Source organism: Amblyomma americanum, chromosome 2 (genome assembly GCF_052857255.1).
Source record: "Amblyomma americanum isolate KBUSLIRL-KWMA chromosome 2, ASM5285725v1, whole genome shotgun sequence".
Classification (NCBI taxonomy): Eukaryota; Metazoa; Arthropoda; class Arachnida; order Ixodida; family Ixodidae; genus Amblyomma; species Amblyomma americanum.
In genome coordinates this window covers 81,664,868-81,685,246 of record NC_135498.1, presented here as the reverse complement: position 1 = coordinate 81,685,246, position 20,379 = coordinate 81,664,868, and the positions used below count along the sequence as shown (strand labels likewise).

Below are 20,379 nucleotides of genomic sequence, written 5' to 3'. Positions count from 1 at the left end.
CTGGTAGCCCAGTGTAGCTCTCGCTGCAAAAGGGGCCTATTCTCACGCCCGCGGCGGCGGAACCGACGCGAAACAGCGGCTGCTTCTCGCTTTTTCACGGAAGCAGCGAGATCTGACGGCAGTTTCTTTTCCGGTATCGCTTGAAGCCCGCAGATAGTTCGCGCGCTTTTCTGTCGTTAGTTGCGCGGCTGCACACTGACTTGCGACGTTTTATCTATCGTTTTATCGCAGTCCTTGTTTCATTTCCCGGTTGTGAGCTTGCCATTACAGAGGAGAGGGAAATCGTTTCGATTCTCCTCTGCAACTCTGTAATGGTTTCGCTGGCAGAGTTGCAAAAGGAATAGGAAAGATCAGTACGCGCCGGAGGCGGTGGTGGGTGCGGCCATCTTTGCAGGAACGCGCCCGTTTGGGTCAAGGCTGCAACCTCCTGCCACTGCTTCGGGACCGTATATGCGAAGCGCTATCACCTCACTGGGTTGTTCTTTTCTCGGCAGCTACCTGCGTATGTCACCGAGCAGCTTCCACACCCTTGCAGAAGTCCTTCGGGCTCGTATCCAGAAAAAAGACGCGATTACGTAAGGCGATACCTGTACATCACCGCCTGCAGGCGCAGGTTACCAGTGCATAGAGGTGAAAATTTTACATTTCCGCGAATCTTTGCAGTGTGTCACGGATCTCTCCGGAGAACACTCGGACCGAAAGAATGGACTAGGCGACGGGTGTACCCACACGAACGCACATTTAATACACCCTACGTAGCATACACACTAGAACACAAAACTAACAAAACTCACACAAACCACAAAGACTATAAATACACACGACCCGGGCACACTGCTACTAGCGTCTACTACTAGTGTTCTACTATTAGCGGTCGGCGTTCGTGCTCACGGTTGGTTCGGTGTGGCTGCGGCGTTGTATGGATCCAGTAGGCGGCGTCGAGGCGGCGTTCGACGCGCTTGGGCTGGCGTCGCTGGCTGCGTCGTACAAGCTCTCGGTCCAAGCGCCCGTGGAGGTGATGCCGGTGTTGTTGGCGTTGGGGGCACCACCCGGATGGGTGGCAACAGCGCTGGAGACAGCCCTGGCCGTTGTAGGTGGTAGCGTCCTCCGTTGACTCCCCGGAACGGGCTCAGGCACGGCAGGAGGTCCACGATGCGATGTCGTAGAACGCGAGCTCACCGGAGCAATAACCGGCGTCGCTCTCTTCCAGCCAAAGTGACCCTGACCCGCCGGAGCCTCCGCTTCTTTGCGGTTTTCCCCCTTGTGCCTCGCTCTCACTCGCCCAAAAAATTGGTTGGTTTATAAGTATGTTGCAGCAACATTTAAGCGCACTGTCGCCCGTGCAAAGGAGGAGTATAATACAAGTCATTATGATTTCCTTTCCCAATCAGGAAATAAACGAGCTTTGTTTAATTTCATGAGGCGCAACAAGGTGATTCCTCCGGCTGCCAACATTGAATCCCTCGTTCAGTCCCCTGCTAACATCGCAAAGGCCTTAGAGGATATTGCGTGTGGCCTAGAGCTTCGCTTTACATCTGCTTTACCTTCTCCTACTATATTCACATGCACCTCAAGTGATTTCACTGAGGTCTCTATGACTGAGCTGTCGCAAATTGTTCTGCGCTTATCCCCAGCGGCTCCTGGCCCCGATAAGGTCACTTCATCTATGATCAAAATATTGTTCAATGAATCTCCTGCAGACCTGTTGGCTCTAATTAACCATTCTATTAAAGGTCCTTGGATACCGCATGAGTGGCGTCTTGCTGAAATAGTTCCATTGCTTAAAAAGCAAGGGGATGGCTTAACTTTAGACAACATACGCCCTATTTCGTTAACATCGAACCTAGTGAAATTGGTGGAAAGGGTCCTTCTCAGCCGTGTCATGTCATTCATTTCAGAAAATGCTGTATTGAATCCATGCCAAATTGGTTTCAGGCCGGGTTGTTCAGTTTGGTGTGCTCATACTGACCTTGAGAGTCGTATTAAATTAGCTCGCAATAGAAAGAAGTTTGCTGCGCTTGTCACCTTGGATGTCAGTAAAGCATACGACAGCATGGAGCACTCGACTCTATTACTAAGATTACAGGAACTCAACTTCCCAAGCTATTTTGTAGCCTCGATTTCTGTTTTTTTTTTTGAAAATAGAGAATTTTACTGCTGCCAAAATAGTGTTTCCTCAAGGAGATTTCCACAGGCAAGAGGTGTTCCGCAAGGATCAGTTCTCTCACCTGTTCTTTTTAACATTTTTCTAAGCTCAATTCCATGCATTCAAAATGTGAAAACTTATGTGTACGCCGACGATATTGCATTTTTTGCATCAGCAGGTGACATTCACACTCTTTATCAAACTCTGCAAAATTACCTCAATGTTCTTGACAACTGGCTAGGAAGAATTCATCTGTCCCTTAATGTGAAGAAATGCGCATTGTTAGTATTTCCAGTTTCTGTTCCAGTAAATATCTGCCTGGTCTATAGAAATAACATAATACTTCAAGTTCAGACGGTGAAGTATCTCGGTGTAATATACGACTCTACTCTCTCCTGGCGGCCACACATTGAGCAAGTTTCTGCAAAAGGAGTTCGGGCCATTGGCATCCTGCGCAGGCTTTGTAGTGCTAGGTCAGGCATGAGAAGGCATACGCTTCTGATGATTTATGAAATGTACGTCCGCCCAATTTTGGAGTTCGGGTGTGTTTTATTCTCAGGAGCTCCTGCCTATAAACTTCGCCCTATTGTGCTTTTGGAGCGTGACGCGTTGCGCCTTTGTCTGGGGCTTCCAAAATATGTCGCCAATGCTGTTCTGCACCTTGAGGCGCGAATGCCTTCGTTATCAGCTAGGTTTCGCCTTTTAACAGTTCAAACATTTTTTAAAATTGTGCGACTCACCTCTTCACGCTTCCAGTATAATATTTCTTAGTCAACCTTCCGCCTTTTTTAGTGCTGCCTAGTCTCGATTTCATACCCCGCAGATATGTTACGTGCAGTCCCTCCTTGATTGCATAAATATTCATTTTACAGATGTCCGCCAAATATATAACAACTCCTCATCTGTCCAGATTGAATTCGATGACATTTTCCCATCGAATGCAAAGCTGCAGCCCTTCCCGCTTCTTCAGGGTCTATTGCAGGACCACCTAAGGTCCTTTCCTTCTCATGTTCTTATTGCTACCGATGCCTCGCAGGATCGCGAAAAGGCAGGTGTGGGAATTTTTTCGCCTTCACTGGATTGGTCTTTTTCTCTCCGTCTTCCTGACTTCACTCCAATTTTTCTGGCTGAATTATAAGCAGTAATCTTAGCCTTACGAAAATTAGAATCTACCGTTTCCCAGGTCGTGGTTATGACAGACTCTCTGTCCATTTGCTCTTCCTTATCCTCACCCACTGACTCTCGGCCATTACGCCTCTTCAAATTCCTGATTCCGCTCCATCTAGATTCGGTAAGGTTGCTTTGGGTACCCGGTCACATGGGCTTTCACTTAAATGAGGTTGCAGATTCCTTAGCAAGAGCCTCTCTCAGCGGCCCAATTGTTGCTGTCCTGCCATCGTGTGCATATACAGCTGCCGTGAGGTTTCGCAGCTACACAATATTTCAGGAATTTGCTGCCTCGGCTCTTACATCATCTCCCGAATATCAGCATCTTCTGCATCCGTGGAGTTGCAAAGACTGGTGCTCACGCAGACTAGAGGTCTCTTTCACACGCTTGCGTTGCCGGGTTCCCCTTCTAAATTTCTACTTTCACAGAACTGGCCTGGCAGCTTCCCCACTGTGCCCTTTTTGTGCCGAGCCTGAGACAATAGATCACTTCCTGCTGTTCTGCCGCCGCTTCTCTCATTTGAGGAAGCGTCTTTTGCAAATTCAATTTCATCAACTGGGCTTGCCTGTGTCTTCCGCGGTTGTTCTTTCCATTGGCGCTTCTTTGCTTGAACGAAGCGACAGGAGTGTGCGCTCTGCTGTGCAAAATTTTCTTCAACAAACGCAGCGACTCCCATTCTAATTTCTTTTTCCCGCCCTCAGTCAGTACGACATTGCAACATTACAGGCATTGTGTACTATTATGCACATTAAGCAACTGTCCCGTCTTTGATCTCCAAGTTAACTGGACCCCTTTCCTTCCCTCTTCCAATCTCTCAGACTACATACTATTGCCACTCCTTTTCCCGTCAAAACTTTTCTGTATCCAGTAATTAACCGCCTGTGTCTTGGCCACTCCCCCGTAGTGGGTATGTGCCAGCAACGTCTGAGGCCTTCGTTCCTTCCTTCCTTCCTTTAACATTTCATTTAGGCTCCTTAATATATGTGACACCGTGTTTGTTTGTTCATTCTTCAAAGCTGCCGGCACGCCGCTTTATTGCTTTGCTCGCGATGCAAAACGCCACCATATTTATCTCGATTGATCGCATCCAGGCAGAACTGATTCTACATTGCTCCATAATGTTCTAGTAACTTTGCACGCTTTATCTCGAAAGTTCGCTATCAGCTTTGAATTGAGCACGGCGGACAGCGGCGGGCATTCTGTTCGACGACCGCCGAGCACGCTTGTTGCTACGCCGCCGCCGCCGAGTGATTCCGTTCATTGTGGCCGCAAGTCAGCCCAAATGAAGAGTTTTGTTTAGACGCCATTTTCGCAGCCTTTCTGCTCTCCCGATTGCAGTCATCACTTCGTGACAATATTACTCTGTGGACGAGATTTTGTACTATTGGTCTCATTTTTTATTTTGGTTGTCATTTCTGAGACAGCATTTGAAATAATTTTGCTAGCGCTTAATGAACACACGAGACAAAGAACACAAATACACAGGACAGACGCTAGCTGTGTATTTGTGTTATTTGTCGCGTGTGTTCACTAAGCGCTAGCAAAATGATATCGAACGCTTTACAACTAGCCAAAGTGTCCGCCTTAGTAACTGAGACAGCAGTTCGTAACGTGTACAAAAATTGCGGAGTGCTAATATTATAAACCAATTTTGCCCAGTTTAAGTTTTCTTTTCCGTCCGTTCATTAATTGTACCGTCCACCCGAGAGCTCTTTTATTTCGGAGGCTCAATGTTCTACAGTTGTGTCACTCCAGCTCCACGGTAGCACAATAAGTTCATAGGGCTAAAATGCTTTGTGCTTCGGTCCTCCAGCAAAGAAACTTGCCTTCAGGCGCTGTTAGGGACGTCGGTAGTATCTCGGATAGCTTAGAAAACAGCTACCCGTCCCGTTTCAGGCTGAATACGCGAAACGTACTGTACTGGCACTTGAAAAAAAAATCCACGATCGAAATGATCAGTGCGCTGGCATCGCAGTACGTCCGCATGTATGAGATAAAAAATGTGAAAGAGTAGGTCGGGTTAGTATAATCACATGCGAAACTCCAATGGTACACGAACATTCTAGTCCAGATTTTCAAATTTGGCGGTGCTGGTGGCGTCATGTCGGTGCGGTTGGCAGTCGTTATTCTACTTATCTGAGAGAATTTAGAGATTAACAAGTCCTCCCCATAATCACTCATGTTTATTGGCATAGGCAGTGTTGACATTTTGTGTGTAGTTTTGCAACCTGTCTAAAAACCTAAAATCGGCAACAAAGAAAAAAAAGCGAACAGGCTTGCTAGCTAGCCTATATATAACCCCTTACATGCTGTGATCCCCATCGCCCGGCTAGCTCAGTCGGTAGAGCATGAGACTCTTAATCTCAGGGTCGTGGGTTCGAGCCCCACGTTGGGCGTTTCTTTTTTTCTTCCATTTCTTTTTAATTGTACTCTTGTTCACCAATGATATCTATCGTTGCAAAGTAGAGCGCCACGTACAACATAGCATCGAACGAAATCCTCACCCATCGCCCGGCTAGCTCAATCTGTAGAGCAAGGCGCTCAGGAGCGTGAGATCGAACACCTCATTGGGTGTATGTTCTCTTAATTCTTTAGCATTAGAACCACCCCCGTCGGGAAAATCTGTCCATCCGTGCGTCAGAAGCCTCAGTTGGTGGCAAAGTAAAGGCGCGGTTATACTCCGACGTAACGCGCGGCACGGCGACGTCACGTCGGCAAAACGCGACCATCTACACTCCAGCGGCGCCTGACCGCCGGCGTGTTCGGCGGCTTCCAGCGCGGTCCGACGGCTCCCGGCGCCGAATGCAGCAGGCTGCATTTCGCGCGGGCCGCGCCGGCCGACGGAGTTGGTTCCTCCTTTCGTCGGGGCACGGCCGGTCCCGAGGATGGGCAGCGCTGTTTTCCGAATCCACGACAGAGGGCGTGTCGGACGTTCTGCGCATGCGCTTCTCCAGACGCAGCGGCTGCGTCGCGTCGGAGCAGTCGGATTGTAGGTGGGCCAAATTTGCGCCTGGCGCGGCGTTGCCGACTTTACGTGGCCGACCGCCACCGTCGCTCACCCGCGCGCCGAGGACGTCGGAGTATATTGGCGCCTTAAGAAGTTCGTCTAGGTGGCGTTGGTGGAAAGCGGCCTGTAGTGTTCCTGTATGTGCTCCCGCAGAATTAAGGATAACTAACGACCTGTGATGGGTGGGGGAGAGTGAAGCTTGGGTACGGCGTGTCACACTCACACGGTGGTTGACGGGCTAGGCCACGCCACCCGCTCGCACGGTCTGAACCAGAACCACCTAGACTGGTGGCTCTGTCTCAACCTGTCAGCGGCAGCGGTTGCTCCATCCGGAACTCTGCTAACGCATACTCTCATAACGCATAGACTGACATAGACGGTCTATGCTTTTCTATCGTTATTTTGTAGGGGCTTTCCTTTCTTCTGACTAAAGTAACCTCTCTTTGAATTGAATCTTCCAGGTATAATGACCTTTTATACAGGGTGAGCTGTTAATGGGAATCTGCCCTAAGCTGTCGTGTATAGTTGACGCCAGTTGTATAGTTGCCGCAGAAATCCGCGAGCAAAGCCGAGTGACGCCAGGAGAGAGAAGAAAGGAAAGCAGAGGTGAAAGGAGGGGGAGAGAAGAGAAAAACCAAGATAAGGGAAGAATAGCTAAAGAAGAAGAATAGAGAAAGAAAGGGAAAAAGGGGGAGAAAATGGAGGGACACGACAGCTCTTGCCGAATGTGTTAACTCAGCTGTAACCTAGTTTAGGCAGCAATTTTTTTTTGTTAATATACGCATGTTTCCTCCTGTGTATACATCATTTTCTTTTTCCACAATACAAAAGAGCCGCTAATTGGGGACCTCTGGAAATTGAAGTTTTTTGACTCAGCCTAAAGGAAAGAGTGAAAGCTACTAAAGGCCGAAAAAACGCTCAGGTGAGGTGTGAGCCCCTTTTGAAGAAATTAAGATGGGCCCGTTACATTATACTCTGCGACACAAAAGAAAAAGACGCAACACCGACTCCATTTTGTTCCGGCTGCTCAGAAAACAGAGCGCTGATAAAAAGGCTCAAGTATTGGCTAGAGCATGTTGACAATGAAAGATAAGCCCTTATACACGCACTCCCTGAAAGAGTTCTCTTAGGCGAAGCGCCAACAAAGAGTGCAATCAGCGATAAGAAGGCTTACGCAGTGAAACAAAATCTGACACGATAGACCGATAGACGAATCATTCACGAGCGAGTGATAGTGATATTAACCCATGCACTTTCTTGAAATCGAATTTGGTTCATGGAGAGCAGAATTAGGCACTGAAATCACAGTTTTACGTAACTCGTTAAAAATAACTGATAAGTTGTAATCACTGAATTCTTTTCTTTTGTAATTATTCAATTACCTTTTCTTACGGTAACTTCCCGTGTAATTCAGTTGCTTTTTTATAATTCATTATTCATAATCAGTTACTTTTTTTTCACATATAAGTTGTAACCAGCGATATAACTATGAGAACCTAAACCTGTCGGCAAACACAGGGAACAGTGGGAAAAATTGGTTTTAGAGGACCAATTTTTTCAGCCGCCATATGAGACCCGCACCATGCTAACCTTATAAATATCCCCTTTCTGTTCGTCATTGAACAGCCGCCCTATTAGAGTACCACAGATTCTATTGCTTATCGCATATTCTAGTTAGGGTTGAACGGGTGACTTATGAGCAAGCAATTTCATGTCAAGCGTGGCGAGGCGAAGGTGACTTTTAATAAATCCCAGTGTTTTGTTATCTGATTATAACCCGTCAGCGACATGCTATCAGGACTCCCGACCTAACTGGGGCGGTCAAGTGTCGAGAGCAAAAGAAAAGGCTGATGCTTGGCTGGGAAGATAACTGTCAATGCTGTCGCGCGCCACTGCCTGCTACCTGTGCAACCATATATCGAAGATGTGGTATTTAATGAGAGTCCTGTGCGCCCCGCGCGTCAGCATTCAAAAGATGCACCGTGTTACGCTCATAAAGTTGCACAAATATCAAGGGGATACTGTGCTTCCAGCACCCATTTACCGCATACAACACCGTGTAGGCACAGGAAAATAGGTTTTTAACTAACTCCGGAAATGAGTTAAAAAGATGGCAGTATTACCGTCGGTCAAAACTTTTTCTCTAAACTACACACTAATACGTATCAGTAAAAACAAGAATGAAAGATAAAGGCAGTTTCGTTCTTTGGTCAACTGACTGTTACCTATGCAAGAAAGCTGAAACAATAAAACACGCGTTTTTGTATTGCTGGGACCCATTTTGTTTCTGAGAAGTGCTTCACCGAATTTTTAAACAATAGTTACCCCTAGATCCATATGGCATCAGATTCCTACCGACCGACACAACAGATGGCATTCCATTTGATGCGATATTCTTCCTTGGCTTCTACAGCTTGCGCACAACATAGACGCAGTTCAGCAATCCAAACGCTGAAGTGCGCTCTCCACGTGAACATTTCTTTGCAACTGTTGTACCACGTTACAGGGAGCTGTGCTGTGTACTACCGGAGGAGCCAGAACGGATTGATTTACTGGTGGTTTGGCGCGACTCAAGAAGGTTTAAACTGTGCCAGCCAGATTATTGCACCACGCTTATATATATATATATTGATTTACTGATGGTTTGGCGCGACTCAAGAAGGTTTAAACTGTGCCAGTTAGATTCGCGCCAAACCATCAGTAAATCAATATATATATATATATATATATATATATATATATATATATATATATATATATATAAATTAGCGTGGTGCAATAATCTGGCTGGCACAGTTTAAACCTTCTTGAGTCGCGCCAAACCACCAGTAAATCAATCCGTTCTGGCTCCTCCGGTAGTACAAGAAGGTTTAAACTGTGCCAGCCAGATTAGCCGCCGCGGTGGCTCAGTGGTTAGGGCGCTCGACTACTGATCCGGAGTTCCCGGGTTCGAACCCGACCGCGGCGGCTGCGTCTTTATGGAGGAAAAACGCTAAGGCGCCCGTGTGCTGTGCGATGTCAGTGCACGTTAAAGATCCCCAGGTGGTCGAAATTATTCCGGAGCCCTCCACTACGGACCTATTTGTTCCTCTCTTCTTTCACTCCCTCCTTTATCCCTTCCCTTACGGCGCGGTTCAGGTGCCCAACGATATATGAGACAGATACCGCGCCATTTCCATTCCACCAAAAACCAATTATTATTATTATTATGCCAGCCAGATTATCGCACCACGCTTATATATATATATATATATATATATATATATATATATATATATATATATATATATATATATATATATATATATATATATATATATATATATATATATATATATATATATATATATTAAGGAAACCAACAGTCACCGAAAATTCAGGTGCATAGGGGAATTTTTTCTATTTTTTTAATTTCTAGTGCCAATCAATTGCCTTTAAAGAAAATTATTTATAAACCAGCAGAAAAAACAACCATGCCGCCGGTGGGATCCGAACCCACGACCTCCGAATATCGCGTCCGGTGCTCTTACCAACTGAGCTACGGCGACGGCTGTCCAATCTGCTGCTTTCGTGGGTATTTAAGTTTTTGCGTGTAAGCGAACTTTGAGAGTGTTCACCAGCGCCACCCTCGTCCTTAGCGGTGGACGTAGCACGTCCTGTAATACCGCAAATGTGACGTAGAACGTCATCTAATGGCGAGGGCAGAAACTGTGCGAGAGCCCTCTTATGCTACCTATGGGATCCAGACTGCCAGAACCAAGACCCCCGTTAAGCTATTAGCAGACAAACAAATGAAATGAGGGGCTCGTTTGACTGCTAATAGCTTAACGGGGGTCTTGGTTCTGGCAGTCTGGATCCCATAGGTAGCATAAGAGGGCTCTCGCACAGTTTCTGCCCTCGCCATTAGATGACGTTCTGCGTCACATTTGCGGTATTACAGGACGTGCTACGTCCACCGCTAAGGACGAGGGTGGCGCTGGTGAACACTCTCAAAGTTCGCTTACACGCAAAAACTTAAATACCCACGAAAGCAGCAGATTGGACAGCCGTCGCCGTAGCTCAGTTGGTAAGAGCACCGGACGCGATATTCGGAGGTCGTGGGTTCGGATCCCACCGGCGGCATGGTTGTTTTTTCTGCTGGTTTATAAATAATTTTCTTTAAAGGCAATTGATTGGCACTAGAAATTAAAAAAATAGAAAAAATTCCCCTATGCACCTGAATTTTCGGTGACTGTTGGTTTCCTTAATATGTTTGTCAAACGAGCCCCTCATTTCATATATATATATATATATATATATATATATATATATTATTTTTTTGCTCTGTATCACCTATTTTTTCTGTGGTGTAGGCAGAGGCTATTATTTTTCATACTTTTAGGTTGCCCCAACCTACTGAATGTCTGTTTTTATTAAGCCCGCTGTGCTTTAAGCGGTGCGGGCTGGGCAATAATGGGTGCATTCCAATACCTGCGAGTAGACGGCTACTTAGACGTCTAGCCGGACAGCCACCATCTTGGGACGCGTTCCATTTCTCACGAAGTCGTCTAAGATGACTGCTTCGCCGAAGTCAACATCAATGCAGGCTAACTTCCCGTCTAAAGATGGAGGAGCTGATGCACTACACGAATGAGCGCGTCGGACTGCAGCCGGAGTATGAGTAGGCACCGTCCTTCAAATGTGAGTCATTCCGTAAAGTTATCATCATCATCATCATCATCATCATCATCAGCCTTACTACACCCACTGCAGGGCAAAGGCCTCTCCCATGTCTCTCCAATTAACCCTATCCTTTGCCAGCTGCATCCACTCTTTGCCTGCAAACTTCTTAATCTCATCCGCCCATCTAACCTTCTGCCGCCCCCTGCTACGCTTACTTTCTCTTGGAACCCACTCCGTTACCCTTAAAGACCAGCGGTTATCTTGCCTTCGGATCACATGCCCTGCCCAAGCCCATTTCTTTCTCTTGATTTCGACTAGGATGTCATTAACCCGTGTTTGTTCCCTCACCCACTCTGCCCGCTTCCGATCTCTTAACGTTACACCTATCATTTTTCTTTCCATGGCTCGCTGCGTTGTCCTTAACTTAAGCTGAACTCTTTTCGTTAGCCTCCACGTTTCTGCCCCGTAGGTGAGTACCGGTAAGATTATGCTGTTGTACACTTTCCTCTTGAGGGAAATTGGTAAACTGCCACTCATGATCTGCGAGAATTTGCCATATGCGCTCCACCCCATTCTTATCCTTCTAGTTATCTCCCTCTCATGATCCGGATCAGCTGTCACTACCTGCCCTAAGTAGACGTATTCCGGCACAATTTCTAGGCTCTCGCTGCCAATTGTGAACTGTTGTTCCCTTGCTAGACTGTTGAACATTACCTTGGTTTTCTGCATGTTAATTTTTAGACCCATCGATCTGCTCTGCCTGTCTAACTCGTTGATCATGATTTGCAGTTCACCTCCTGAGTGACTCAGCAAGGCAATGTCATCAGCAAATCTCAGATTATTTAGGTATTCTCCATTTATTCTTATTCCCAACTGTTCCCAATTCAGGCCTCGAAATACCTCCTGCAAACATGCGGTGAACAGCATTGGCGATATCGTGTCTCCTTGCCTGACGCCCTTCCTTATTGGAATTTTATTGCTGACTTTATGGAGGACTATAGTAGCTGTGCAGTTGCTATATATATCTTCCAGTATTTTGACATAAGGCTCTTCTACCCCCTGATTACGCAATGCCTGTATGACTGCTGAGGTTTCCACTGAGTCGAATGCTTTCTCGTAATCAATGAAAGCTATATATAGAGGTTGGTTATATTCTGCGCATTTCTCTATCACCTGATTGATAGTGTGAATATGATCTATTGTGGAATATCCTTTACGAAAGCCTGCCTGATCCTTTGGTTGATTAAAGTCTAACGTTGCCCTGACTCTATTAGCGATTACCTTAGTAAATACTTTGTAGGCAACGGATAGTAAGCTGATCGGCCTGTAATTTTTCAAGTCCTTGGCGTCTCCCTTCTTATGAATTAAGATAATGTTTGCATTCTTCCAAGCTTCTGGTACAGTCGAGGTCATAAGGCATTGCGTATACAGGGTGGCTAGTTTTTCTAGCACGATGTCCCCTCCATCCTTCAACAGATCTGCTGTTACCTGATCCTCCCCAGCTGCTTTTCCCCTTTTTATTGCTTCTAAGGCTTTCTTTACTTCATCTTTCGTTACTGGCGGGATGACGCATTGCTGTGCACTGCTGTCTTTCTCATTGGCACTCTGATTACATTGGCTACTGTACAGCTCTGTGTAGAACTCTTCGGCTACGTTAACTATCTTATCCATATTGCTAATGACATTGCCCTGCTTGTCTCTTAATGCATACATCTGGTTTTTACCTATGCCTAGTTTCCTCTTCACTGTTTTTAGGCTACCTCCGTTCTTTATAGCATGCTCGATTCTCTCCATATTAAACTTCCTTATGTCGGCTACCTTGCGCTTATTTATTAACTTTGATAGCTCCGTTAGTTCTATTCTATCGGTAGTGTTAGATGCCTTCATGTTTTGGCGCTTCTTAATCAGATCTTTCGTCACCTGAGATAGCTTCCCGGTATCTTTTCGAACTGTCCTACCGCCTACTTCTACTGCGCACTCCGTAATTATTGATGTCAGGTTATCGTGCATTGAGTGAACATCAAGATCATCTTCCTCAGTTAAAGCCGAGTATCTGTTTTGCAGCGCTATCCTAAACTCCTGTGCTTTCCCTCTTACGGCTAACTCGTTAATGGTCTTCTTCTTCGCTAGCTTCTTCCGTTCCCTCTTCAAGTCTAAGCTAATTCTAGACCTCACCATTCTATGGTCGCTGCAACGCACCCTTCCGAGGACGGCCACATCCTGAATGATGCCAGGTTTAGCGCATAGTATGAAGTCGATTTCATTTTTAATCTCACCATTGGGGCTCTTCCAGGTCCACTTCCTGTTTTCTCGTTTGCGGAAGAAGGTATTCATGATCCGTAAATTATTTCTATCCGCGAATTCGACTAATAACTCTCCCCTGCTATTTCTAGAGCCTATCCCATAGTCACCTACCGCGTGGTCGTCAGCCTGCTTCTTGCCCACCTTCGCATTGAAGTCGCCCATCAGTACAGTGTACTGCGATTTTACTCTATTCATTGCTGATTCTACGTCCTCATAGAAGCTTTCAACGGTCTGGTCATCATGGCTGGATGTGGGTGCGTAGGCCTGCACCACTTTCAGCTTGTACCTCCTATTCAGCCTAATTACTATTGCTGCTGCCCTCTCGTTAATACTGTAGAACTCCTCTACGTTGCCAGCTATATCCTTATTAATGAGGAAACCCACACCTAGTTCTCGTCTATCCTTTAACCCGCGATAGCACAGTATGTGTCCGTCCTTTAGCACTGTATACGCCTCACCTGTCCTCCTAACTTCGCTAAGCCCTATCACATCCCATTTAATTCCCGCTAGTTCCTCGAACAGCACTGCTAGGCTAGCCTCACTAGCTAAAGTTCTAGCGTTAAACGTTGCCAGGTTCAGATTCCAATGGCGGCCTGTCCGGAGCCAGAGATTCTTAGCACCCTCCGCTGCGTCACAGGTCTGACCGCCGCCGTGGTCAGTTGCTCTGCAGCCGCTGGGGACTGAGGGCCGAGGGTTAATTGGTTTGATCATAGAAGGTTGTGGCCAAGTACTACACCAGGGTGGCCAAATCCTGCTCTGGTGAGAGAGTGCGTTGTCGGTTCTGGTCACCAAGATAAGGCCGCACTCCAGGCCTGGTTATGCAATTCCATCGACACGCGGATCTTTTTTTTTTTTTTTTAACCCGGTGGAGAATTGCGCGGCACCAGGATTTGAACCCCGGTCCTCTTGCACGCGAGGCGGATGTTCTACCTCTACGCCATCGCTGCATCTTCCGTAAAGTTAATTGGTCCGCAAACTAGAGGCTAATTAAGCAGTCTTCTGGACGTGTGATTCCTAGTAGTGTATATTGGTGAATCACGCAAGAGGGAATCGTGCGGTGGAGAGCTTAGCTACAGCAGCAGACGTTGTAGGTCTGTTTATAGCCTGACGATGCCGCTTCTTAGCGCCTTGATTTTATAGATTAAAATTCGAAGCTGTCTTTGTGTTCCTTGCCGGGTGTCAAGACGGCTGGCGTAACTGCATACAAATGTGTTCTTCTGTTGCTGTATTAGCTGCATCAACTCTTTCGCGTTACATGTTGTTATACTCTACAGTCTCAGAACAAACACACCTGACGGTGCCGGCATGTTGCACCTTGAGTTTAGTCTGTGCAGGATTAAAGCTCGCTGCTGTCTTTAGGTTTTTCGCCGTCGCCGAGTGCATGCCACGAACGGCAGAAAGCAAGTTTAATGGCAGGCATGTGCTTTTCTGCATACTAATTTTGTGCTTAAAGTCTTTCGTATTCTTTTTATGTTTTCAGGACCATCTCGACGAGCACGTTCAAGGGCATGTACAGTTCAGCATCAATAATAAAAGAATGATGGCATGTGCCGTTAACGTCGATTTCGGAGAGCGAGCTAATAGCGCAGTTTTGCACTGCCGTCTGCTATAAATAGACTGACCGATAGGCGCCGCCACCAGTCTGATATACGCGCAAAATTATTGCAGCAAAAAATGGGAAATCTGTTGACATCACGTTTTTAATGTTCATTATTGCAAATTTTAACGAAAATTATAGTATAACTGTCCATAAGTTTCTGTTACATTTTTATGCCGTGAGACGGAGTAAGCAGTACACAAGTTCCAATATGTGGACATGTGGACGGCTTCCTAGACGTCACACTAAACGTCTTGTCGGACGCCTAGAGAATCCGAACGCACCCATTTATTCTTATTTCTCTTACTCGCCCATCCTAATTTCTGTCTGTTTTTATTAGCCTGTTGTAGGCAAGTGGTGTTCTGTCTGTTTTTATTAGACTGTTATAGGCAAGTGGTGCAGGCAGGGGCCATTATTTCTCATTCCTTTATTTAGCCTTACCGAATGAATGTCTGGTTTTATTCGCAACCAGTGTCCAAAAAGCCATCTGCGGCTGACTGACTACAGAAAACGCCATTCAGCGCGTAGGCTCTTGTTGCCTTATCGCTAGGTGGCCCTAGAGAAAGCGGAAGTATCGTCGCCCGGCTAGCTCAGTCGGTAGAGCATGAGACTCTTAATCTCAGGGTCGTGGGTTCGAGCCCCACGTTGGGCGCTTTTATTATCATTTTTTTTGCTCTGTATCTCTTTCTGTTCTTTTTTATTCGCAACGTTATGGAAGAATAACATCTGCGGCTGCGTAGTATAGCCTCTGTCAACAGAAATGGCCATTTTATGTGCAAGCTTTTGTTCCCCTATCTCTCGTCGGCAGCCTGGTCGTCAGCCGAGTCATGTACTCACTACCATGCGACCCGATGACCAAGGGAGAGAGGGAACAGGCGGATACGATACTCAGGAAAGCCTACAAGACGGACCTTCACCTGCCAAAAAACACGTTGAACGAGAAGTTGCTCCAACTGGGCATCAGCAACACCTTCAGCGAACTGGCGGAAGCCTTGCTCGAAACGAAGATCAGACTCAGGAGCACTGCTGCCGGGAGAGCACTCCTGACTAGGTTGGGAAGGGATACGAGCGGATACGCTGACAGATACGCAGACGTACCCGACAAACTAAGAAAAACAATAAACGTTAGGCCGTTACCCAAGAACATGGACCTTAACCTCCACGAGCGCAGGAGACAGGCGCGGGCTGAACTTGTGGAAAACACAATAGCGCGACTGAGCAATACGGTATACACGGATGCCGCCACATTCCCGCGAGGAGAGGACCGCGCGGCCACAGCGGTGGTGGTAGATTCCACAGGAAACCTAATCACATGCGTGACGGCGAAAATGGCCAGTACCGCAGAGGCCGAGGAAACTGCCGTGGCCCTGGGGGCAGCAGAAGGTTACAGAACAGGCAGGCCTCTAATCATCCTAACAGACTCAAAGGAGGCGTGCAGGAATTACACGAGGGGCAGGATAAGCAGAACCGCCTTAAAAATCCTCGGCGGGGTCAAGCTCGCCAGGAGAGACATTACACACAAGTTAATCTGGATTCCGGCCCATGCAGGCATAGAGGGCAACGAAAGGGCAGACAGCATAGCTCGAGAAACCACGTTCCGAGCCGGGCAGTCGCATGCCCCGGAGTATCGCCCACACGCGTGTGAGGGAGGATATACAGACGTCCTAAAGCTACACGGGGGGACGAGAGCTAAATACCGCCCACCGCATAAAGCCCTGACGAAAGAGGAAGCAACGTTTTGGCGCAGACTGCAAACAAACTCCTTCCCAAATTTATACATTTTAAACAAAATGTACCCGACGCAGTACAGAGATACCTGCCCCTGGTGCGGGGCCACACCCACACTCTACCACATCACATGGGAATGTAAACGCAACCAAACATTCCACCAACACAACAACCCGAGTGCGGAGCATTGGGAGAGTCGGCTCACCAGCTGCGAGCTCACGGCCCAAAGGGCTTCAGTACAGCACGCAAGTAAGGTAGCTAGACTCAGTGGAGCCCTGAAATAGGGGCCCAACCTTGCTTAAGAAGAGGCCTCAAGTCACCAGCGCAGTGAAGACGACGGAGGCCTCGAGACGCCAAGCCCTTGAAAGCACCCAAATAAAGTTCTCTCTCTCTCTCTCTCTCTCTCTAGTTGGCCCCAGAGAAAGCGCAAAAATCATCGCCCGGCTAGCTCAGTCGGTAGAGCATGGGACCTTTAAAGGGAAGCTGAAACAATTTTCAAACTGCATGAAACGCTGTGGTCGGGAAGAAGCTTGGGCCTTGGAACTGATGTGTGTAATTTTTTTTCGATTCTGTCCGCAAAAAGAGCTGCAATTGCTTCTCAAAAACCCGCCGCCGGCACGCTCTCGTCGCTTCCGGAAGCGCCGGGGGGGGGGGGGGGGGGGCAAAAATGAAGATATGGCGGAAGTGACGCTATTCACAGAGAGTCGGCCGGCCGCCCTGTTTTGCTTCCTCCGCTGCGGCCCGCGCTTTGGTGAACAACGCTCTGTACAGCCAGTTCCGTTTGCTTTCTATGGTTCGGGCGTTCTGTGTACGTAATGCTTGAAACCGGTATATAAACCAGTTTTGGCATGGTACTCCTTTCGAACAATTCTCAGCCCACAACTTGGTAGAATCCGTCGGATGTCTTCCTCCAGCCTCTTCCACGCTATCCAGGCAAACTGGCAGTATACACGGTATACCGTAACTGCCTGCACAAAATATGTTTATTGCATCAACATTTCTCTTTTCGTTATATTACTTTCTTACCTGTTTGTAAACTTTTTTGCCTTTTCCAGCTGGTTCATATCCATGCTGAGCTAAAGCGACTTCCAGCACTGCCTCACTGAGGCACACAGTCTTCAACTCTTTTGAGCTCGTTACGCACTGTGTGCCTTTTTGTTTTTTCCTGATTTCTTGCACCTCCTGGCAGCTCAAGCAATCCTCTTAATCTCTCATCAGCGCGCAGCGCATACAGCTGCGCCTAATTGAACAAAAAGCTGATTATATCTATCTAGTATACTTGAGCAATGCAAACATTTGCCTGGTCATGGCTGACGTTGGACAATCTTCTTACAAAAATTTCTGTAGACAGTATATAGACTGTCCATTTACTTCTGTTTATAGAGCCTATAGATTTTCTATAGACATATCATATAGACTAGTCTACAGGCAATACAAACCCTATAGACAATTTATAGATTTTTGGCCATACACATTTAGCAGACTTTTTTCTATGGACAGACTATAGATTATGAATATAGACAAAAGGAAATGTCTGTAGGAAAGCAACAGAGTCTGTAAGAAGTCTGCAGACAGTCTATGGAAAGGTTTCATAAGGGTGGCGTCACAATTCATGCAAATTTGTCCTTCAGTCGGAACAGCAAAGACGTCGAGTTGCGGTGAGCATATATCTGCCACAAGTAATTCTGCTGTTTATCTCGATGCTCAAGAGCAGCAACTATATATATCTCGCAGCACACTAGTTTTGATGAGCAGCACTGCGAGCTCCGAAACGCAGCCATAATTATTGTTCAAAAGCGTGTTCAGCATGCGGAAGAAAAAAAAACGTACGGGGTAAGTGCAGAAGTTTCGTGGCTGAAAAATAGCCCGAAAATGCGACAGAAGGAATAGCGCACACGAGAGCTTCCTCCGTCGTCTCATCTCTTCGCGCTGCAGTATACATCAGTGAACCCTCTCCAACTCATCCAGTTTGGCATTCTTTTGTAGTTCTAAAATTCTTTCGGGTGCAATTAGACACGTCACTGTAAATAAATGAACAAACAAATGCTTTAACTCGCGCGACTTGTGTAAGTATGCCGGCGATTTGAATTCGATCATGTTTACAGGCGTTACAAAAAGATGGTTGTCCGGCTTTTATGCAGCAGCGAGTACACAACAATGTTTCGACGCGATTTCATTTTTTTTTATTGCCACTTGTACATGCACCTACGCAAAATATATGCACGCGCGTGCACCTACGCATAACATGCGTATCAGTCGAGATGTTAGCACGTTAAAATGTCGAGACTTGACTTTCGCTGCCGGCACACTCCACGGCGTCGTCGGCTCCGTCCTTATCTGAAGCTGCTGATCGATGGGTCGGACATGTATGGTGAGAGTCCAAACAGTTCAATACTGTTTGAATTATCCATAATTTGCAGAACGCAGTTCTCAAGCCAGCCGAAGTAACGCGCTACGCAGCAACGCCGTCGGTGCTGGTCGGAGAACCCCGTGGACGACGTCACGACGGACCCTGCCAATCGCGGGCAACAGCAGCGTTCGCTCGGCACCCTGAGGCGATGGGACACGTTTCCTTCTAAAAAAGCAGCTGTTTGCGTTTATTTCCGCCCTTTTTGAATAAGATATTCTTTATCAGCGGACTAAAAACTATGAAATGGCACAGGAAACTTTTTTTTTTCGAAAAATGCTTCAGCTTCCCTTTAATTTCCGGGTCGTGGGCTCGAGCTTACGTTGGGCCCTCTGCTTTCTTTTTTTTTCTCCGTATCCCTTATTCTTTCTGTCACTATAAACGCTATCGCACTAAATATGTGAGCTAACCACCACCCCTCGCGCAGCTCGTCAAGGGCTGCTGGCGCTCCACTACTTCGAAAAAAGCGCGCGCCATTTACGGGTGTAAAACATGCTGCGCCCCGACCTTTTCAGAGAGGAAACTATACTCCATCCCATAACTAACTTGCACCACTACCAAAGGCAGAGACCTCCTCAGCCAATCGGGAGAGCGCGTTAGACGTGTTATTCCGCGCCTTGCCGTCTGCGTGTCGTCTGCTCGCGAAGTACACAGATATGGTTAGAAAACAGTATAAATCGATGCCGTCTACATACCATCTCCCTATGCACGCTTACGTACGCTAAACGCAAGCATTTTGCATGATGTTACGCCATTGATCACATTCGCACTTTAAAGGCGCGCTCACACTAGCGGGAAGCTTCCCGCGCCGGCACAGCGTCAACGTCGACGCTGCCTCGCAGCTCACACTGCGCGCGTTTTCTCGCTGCGGTTGTCTTGGAATGTGGAGAGAGGAGGCGCTGAGGGAGGACCCGAACGAGCAGAAAGAGAAGGGGATAGTCACGTGACACCAGAGAAGACTGGAAAGCGCACCCTTTTCTCGCGTCGTCGTCTTGATCGTCTGCTAGCTCCCCTCCCGTCGCCCTGGCAAAGCAGCCGCCGAGTGCCCGGCCGGCCGGCCGGACGCGCGCAGCCTCCGCCTCCGCCGACGGGGTCACTGAACTGGGACCGACGTCACGGTTCCCGGTGGGCGCCCATTGGCTGTTCTCGTCAGCGGCACGGGAAAAATAGGTACCGAACCCATCGCTCCGCGGGACGGCACAGCAGGCTGTCCGCGGGAGAAAAACCGGCTTGCGCGGGAAGCGGCACGCGGAAAACGTCCTGCGTTGCGCGTTTTCCCGCTAATGTGAGCGCGCCTTTAGACAGCTCGTGTAAACGGAGACAGAACGATACGGTTTAGGGTGCCTCGATGCCAGCGCCG

The 20,379-nt window shown here is 47.4% G+C and overlaps 1 protein-coding gene and 2 non-coding genes across 4 annotated transcripts in view; 2 read left to right on the top strand and 1 right to left on the bottom strand.

Moving 5' to 3' along the window:
- LOC144121526 (monocarboxylate transporter 5-like) overlaps window positions 1-20,379 on the bottom strand; it is a 171,365-nt gene that overhangs the window by 48,705 nt on the left and 102,281 nt on the right. The window lies entirely within an intron of this gene.
- On the top strand, window positions 5,638-5,710 carry TRNAK-CUU (transfer RNA lysine (anticodon CUU)). The gene has a single exon. It is a non-coding gene; the product is annotated as a tRNA-Lys (tRNA).
- On the top strand, window positions 15,464-15,536 carry TRNAK-CUU (transfer RNA lysine (anticodon CUU)). The gene has a single exon. It is a non-coding gene; the product is annotated as a tRNA-Lys (tRNA).